The 7,224-nt window shown below is 36.6% G+C and overlaps 1 pseudogene; it reads left to right on the forward strand.

Moving 5' to 3' along the window:
- The first annotated feature begins 715 nt into the window (after window positions 1-715).
- LOC140158327 (orexin receptor type 2-like) lies at window positions 716-6,841 on the forward strand (annotated as a pseudogene).
- The last annotated feature ends 383 nt before the right edge of the window (window positions 6,842-7,224 follow it).

Consider the following 7,224-nt stretch of genomic DNA (forward strand, 5'->3'; position numbering starts at 1 on the left):
GAAGAGACCGGAGAATTAGTTGTCTAATTGTTTTACCTAAAAATGTCACATTTTGACTAGTGATACAGCTACTAACCTACTAGCGCATTGTGCGTTTTTAGTAGAAGTATGAGAATTTCCACTAATGAGGTAAAAGATCCAATGCTGATGTTAAGATGTAGAGCCATTTTGAATTTGACCACTGGTGACCGGCAGAGGTCACGAAAGGTCATGCAGGGGTAAGCAATTAAACAATTCTACGATGTTGTTGAACGTTATACCAAATTACTCGTCTGATCAAAAGGATTTAAAAACGTATAGTTTGTGCTCTCTACGACCTATCGTTATGGAGTTATCGTACAAAAACCTCATTTTTGGCTAAAATGTCACGTACTATCCCAGTAAACACAAACATTTCTTAAAAACGTTTTAAACGTGTTACAAAAACGGTTTACACCCTTACAACCCGACAATAAAACGTTTTGTGTTTATTTATTAGATGCCACTTTTTTATCATAACTTATAAATTAATTGAACAAACAGTTAGGTTCTATAAAAATGGCAAATCCCCGTTGGTACCAGTAGCATCGCCCTGATGATCAAACAATTTTGTTGCTGCTATTTGATAAATCACTGCGCTGTTAAGGTGAATGTGGGTGTTTATCTGCGCACATTCCCCGTTTCCGTATCCAGTACAGTCTGAATCCAGTGAGTTTGCTTCATTTGCGTCTCTGTGTACACGGACAGCACAGCTATGACAATAGATGGAATTATTTGATATAACTTTTCAACACATTGATCGAGTGAAGACGTTCTGTTGATACGGTAAGTTTCACTGAATAATACACGGTATATCTCAAATTGTTGTGCAATATTATATATTTTTTCGATAAAAGAAAGGAGATATCGAAAATGTGTTTTCATTGGTGGTAGTGTAACATACATGATAGTATTTTGTTCTGTGTGGTTTAAGGGGGTACTACACCCCTGGCCAATTTTGTGCCTATTTTTACATTTTTCTCAAACATTATAGCACATTGGTGACAAGTATGATATGTATATTATAGGGGCAAGGACTGTAACTACTGTACTGAAAATTCAGCGACTCAAAGCAAATAGTTATTGATTTATTGATCAAATATTGGTTTTCCCTCATTTTTTACTGTAACTCCACAACTGTTGTCTGTGCTGAAGTAAAATTTCCAGTGCAGTAGTTGTAGTCCTTGCCCCTATAATATACATATCTTAGTTGTCCCCAATGCACCATAATTTTTGAGAAAAATGCAAAAATAGACACAAAATTGGGCAGGGGTGTAGTACGTACCCCCTTAAGAAAGCTTTAGTTTTAAAATGACAGACAATTTACTACGCTATATGCCAGATTTGTGTATGGAAAGGTGGAACAACATGGGGTTTCTCTACTTTATGTACAAAAATATCGGTGACATACATAGATTTAGATGCTTTATATTAAAGGGCTAGGTCACGCACCTTGGCACAGTGTTTTTGTGGGACCTGAGAGCACATATCAGTCACATCAATTTGCAGGTTTTCTCCGGGAACTCCGGTTTCCTCCTACTTTCAAAATCGGTGATTAGTTGTTTGGCAGTGGCGTAGCGTCATAGGGGCACGGGGCACGCCCCCCCCCCCATCTGAAATTTAAAAAAAATCCCATAGGAAAATTGCCGTAAAACGGCTTGTGCCCCCAATCAGATCCGGTGCTCCCAATCATGGTCGGTGCCCCCCTCCCAATATGATGACTCATGACTCACGCTACGCCACTATTTGGTTATCAAAAATATCCGTCACCCAATGGAATTTGGGGAGCTGCACAGATAATTTATCATGATTATGCGACCAATAATTGCACACATTAGCAAATTGCCCGGAACTGAGCTATGTTTTATTGAAATACAATCAGTCAATTAATATATGATCATACAATGGTGAGGCAATTAACGTTTCATTATCTAAATTGTTCACCATCTTTTACGTAAATCTCCTCGGTCTGGACAATCTGGACAATCTGGACAATACCAACAGCTATCACACTAATATACACGTATATTTTTAAAGCTATTTTTAACATAGATTTTCCTTTCTTTGTCAAATTGTTTTTAAAACCTTTCTTCCTTTTTGTGGTAACGTTTATTATATAAATTGTGTATTTGTGTGAAATTTGAGGGCGCTATTTACATATAGTTTAAGTCTAATTTAGTCAAATAATACGAGTTATTCCTTTCATTCCATAATAATTTTTTTTTTTAATTTCCTTGCTATTTGTTACTTATTTTTCTGATGTTTTATTGTCATTATACATGTGTGTACCAGTTGCAAAGATGCCAACAATATTTAATATTAGAACTTTGCTTAAAAATGAATACAGTTCTATATGCCATCATACTGTAGCAAATTAGAATGACGTTCCCAAAACGGAAAATCTGGGTCGGTCGGACCCGTGCAAGAAGGTTGTGTTTGTTATCTGCTGATATTAAGACACGCCATATAAACTACCGTATTTAACAACCTACAGGGATTACTCGGATTAGGAGCTTCGAAGCGCACGCCCTATTAGGCCTACATATGACAATAAATCGCAGCCAGGATCAACTGCCCTAATTCTGATACGGGTAACCGAGACTAATGCCGTACTAAACAGTTAGTTCCTTTCCCAGGGAATTTCAAGGTAGTTCAATTATTCCCGAGAACAAACAAGAGACTGCGTCGCGGCTCGAACACCACAGTGCCGCACCGGAGTCTACCGTGAACGCATTTATTACCGACTGAGCTAACTTGACTGGTTTGACGGTAGACTACCCCGTAGTCCACTTGCCCATTGTGCATACTCTGGATATTGTATTTAAGCTTAAAACTCTGATTTAATTAATGTGTGCACAATTGATAGATTTTCACATCTGATCAGTCACCCTACTCCCTCTGTTTGTTAGCTTCCCAAGTGGACTACTGACATTGCCTTGCGGTTAAGATTTTTAACACGGGACTCTATGGAGAGTTAGGCCAATTTCTGGCCTAACTAAAATTGTCCATGATGTAATGCATCTTTAAATGGATCTGCCTTGTGATTGGTCGCCCATACCTCGCTATGGTTTAAATCGTCTGGGCCCGCGCCATTACCATTAACTACACCGTAAACAACTGTCTGTGGTATTTGCGGCGCTTTTGTGGGTTCGCTATCAATAAACTGGTAGATTCCAAAATCAGAATTGTTCAGTATTAAAGTGAGCCGTTATAATTATGCAAGATAATGTTGCATTTAATTACTTTTATTGTCACTAATCGTCTGATATTTTTAACTCTTTATGACCATTTTACTATTGAATACTTTAATTTTAATAAACATCAGTATAATTTTGAGTTCAACGAAATGGGTTCATAATGACTAATAATAACATATTTTTAATAACATTCGAATATGGCATAGTCTAGTTTGACGGCAGACCAAATTCAATTGAAAAACATTTACAGAAAATTTAATTGAAAATAATATTGAATGTGTTAAGACCTTGTTTGTTGAATTAAATTATGGCCATTTTTGTTATTTTTCGTGAACGACCCATATATTCGAACAATCAGCTTCACATACGTGTGACTGAAATAAAATGCAATTAATAATAATATTTAGCAACTATATTGCATTCATGTTTATTTCATAATATTCAATTTGAATTCGTCAATGGCATCAACGTATGAGTACTTTGTAATTATTGGTTATATGTCACGACATATCAATTATAAAATTGAGCAAACCAGTATTCATTGACTCCCTAAACAAAATTATATTAAAGCAAGAATGGCTGATAAAAAAAAAACACCCTCTGATGGTATTTACCAAAAAATAATTAAACAAACACACCAATACCACAACAAACAAACACAAACCAAAAACGGAAATCTGTTATTCTATCAAAACTATCAAAGCTTAACCTCATATTTCTTAAAAGACCATAGAATCTGAAAACAGGATTAGTCGACGAGACATATATTCCTGTTTTCCTGTTTACAAGCCAAAGTTGACCCGGTTCTAGCTTGATACAGAAGACCTTAAATCAGGATCAGTCGGTCAAAAATACGCTATATTAAAGCCTTTGTGTGGTTTATAGTTGTTGGGGATTATGACCCAAATAAATGGTGATGAAGCAATTTGATGTCATTAAAAAAGAAATTCGCGGGGGATTTCGTTGCAGAATAACAAAATCCACCCACCTGCGGAAATTCTTTATTCTGTCGGTCAGCGTGATGTCACAGATTGGAATTCCAGATTCCAGATATTGCTGTTCCAAGTTAGTCCCTGGATTGAAAGAGTATTGGAGTGAATGACAAAGTCAACAAAAATGCTCTTTACAGCTAAATTACTTATTGTTTGGAGTTGTTTCTTTGATATATCGTCAACAATAATGTCCTACAAATGTACTTGAATAACATTTAACACTATCAAGTCCACAACATTTTAAAACCTCATGAAAGGTTTCACTAGTACAGTTATGGTGAGTAAGCATGTTGCATTCAACAACCCCGACGGACAGCATATCGGTGTTTGAATGGGGACAATATAATAAAAGGGCTCAAAATTGTTGTGTTTATACGATGGTTTTGCAAGTCCCGAGGATAAAAAAAAATTTATAGTTTGCCCTATCTACTGATTATAGTTTATTAGCTACATTATGAAGATTCAAGGAAATACTGGGGTAGAATTGTAGGATGTTCCTATTCTTTCACAAATAGTGTCAATTTTGCTTATTACCAAAAAATAAATTGGTTACTAAATGTTTAGCGGCGAAGCCAGCTAAAGCAGTGACGTTTTTACTTAGATGGACCGTCATGGTGGATTTGAAGATTTGTTGCTAACAGTATAGGCCATGTAGCCGAAAGTATGATTTCGTAGAACAGATGTTTCTTTATGGACAAATCATATATCAAGATGTTCAGAAGAGTAAGGAGAACATTTTCTTCTATGTTAGCAATTTTGTAACCCGTGCGTTCCGTTTCCACGCAACAGTTACCCCATTCAAGGATTCAAAAATTTCTTTAATATTAAATTGTGCAAAATACCTAAACATTCATACCAAATTCTTTATCTTAATACAAGGATTCCAAAACTTATGTGTAGTTTTATAATCCATATGACAACCCAGCAAACACAAAAATGTTTTTAAAACGTTATAAATGTGCTATAAAGGCGTTGTGTTGTGGGTCAAAACGTTATACTAACATTTAAATGTCGGGTTATATGAACTTCATAAAAATACATGAAAATAAAAACACTTCAACATTTTAAAAATGTGGTTAAAATCTGATCACATGCTTCTATTTATATTTTTCAGATACCTATAATAGAGAATCAGATCAAATCAGCTGTACAGGCGTTGTGGAGTAAAAAAACGAAACGGAGCATATTTTAAAGAACATTATTGTGGTGGATCTAGCATATAAAACGATGTTTTCGTACTCCTCTCATGTGTGAAAAGAGCAAAGAAAGCGTATCATTGATGTGAATGTTTCAACAATATATGACGATCTGGAAATCTACAATAAACATTGAATGTTTGGTTAGCAATCTGAGATTAGTCTTGGTCAATGTTTCAGCTGTAGGAATTACACGCAACATAGAAGAATTGGATAAGTCAACAAGATGGCAGCGGATAATTTGAGCTACGATGATGATAACATGTTTAATGACACGGGCAGCGGTGGTGGGGGTGGTAGCAGTGGTAGTGGTGGTGGTGCAAGCGCGTTTTTGGTGGTGTGGATGGTATTGGATGGCATGATAGGAACTCTTGGAGTTTGTGGAAACGGACTGGTCATCTATGTATTCATGCGCAGAATATCCCTACGAAATCTGGTGAATTTGTTCATCATAAATCAATCGTTAATTGACTTCACTACATCTCTTGTATTTCTTCTTCTGCACCTTGGACCAACGATTGTATTAGTACCAGGGAATAGAGTGGATTTATTTATTTGTCGATTTTGGGTATCTGAATACGTTATGTGGGCCTTATTTATTTCGTCAAGTATTAACTTAGTCAACATCACATTAGAACGATATTTTGCTATCATGATGCCCCAGAGGTACCGACAATCGTCAGGACAAATTAAAGGACGAATTGTCCCATTCGCGATTTTCACTTGGACGCTCGGGTTTATCATTGATAGCTACTGGGCAGTTATTCAAGAGGTTTTTCCTCCATTTGGATGTATACCGGTCTGGAAAAGTAAAGCCCTCCAAGGATTTGTAGGAGTTCTGATTTTCTTCGTCACATATCTGGGCCCTCTGTCAGTAATGCTGTTTACTTATTATCAAATTATTCGTCAACTCCGTCGCGCAGCAAAGCGTACAGCAGCAGTCCAGTCTCCATTACGAACCGTGTCCAACGCACCAGATGTATCAAATCAAAACTCCCGCCAAATTCACAAGAGTAAATCAGTGGCTAGATCGAACGCTAAAAAGAATGTTATCAAAACAATGTTATCTGTGTCGACAGTCTACGCCATCTGTTGGGCACCTATTGCCTTCAACTATCTTGTCTATAATCTAGGAGGTCCATTGGACTTCACCGGTACTTGGTACGCAGTGACAAAAGTATTTGCATATGCCCAATATGTGTGCAAACCCTTTTATTTACACAATGCAGTATCGGCAGTTTCAGGTAGGATTAAAAAGAACTTTCGGCATTACTGAAGGATTGGAGCCGACGATCGATATGGATGCTACATCCCAGAGGACAAACGATCAATTAGACGAACATTGATCCTTTGAAAAAGTCTTTATTTTAATAAACTACCACGTGCTTTTGGTTAGAATTTAAAGGCACAAAAATGCTTGGAATTTTTAAGAATCGTGTATAAGAGAAGGATAAGTGTACAAATATATATTTTTTATATGAAAAAGTGACAAAAAGGAAAAAATAGTAGCATGAAAATGATAACAATGTGAAGCTTTATTTAATTCCGTGTTGCTGTATTGTGTACCGATAGGCAAAGTCTCCAATATATACTACATGTACAATGTCACTTTTCATCTAGAGAGATTACGGTGTTCCAAGCTGGATTGGAGCAAGGCGGCTGGAACAAAGACCAACATCTGATCTGGTCACAAGAGGGCGAAACACTTGAAATTTAGTGGTGTGGTGGTGTCCGGGTCTTATGTCTACTACAGCATGCTTTTGATTTGGACTAAAGACCAAGGTTAACATGCTGCTTAAAATTGATTGTATCAGTGCTTGT

Source organism: Amphiura filiformis, chromosome 8, assembly GCF_039555335.1.
Source record: "Amphiura filiformis chromosome 8, Afil_fr2py, whole genome shotgun sequence".
Lineage (NCBI taxonomy): Eukaryota > Metazoa > Echinodermata > Ophiuroidea > Amphilepidida > Amphiuridae > Amphiura > Amphiura filiformis.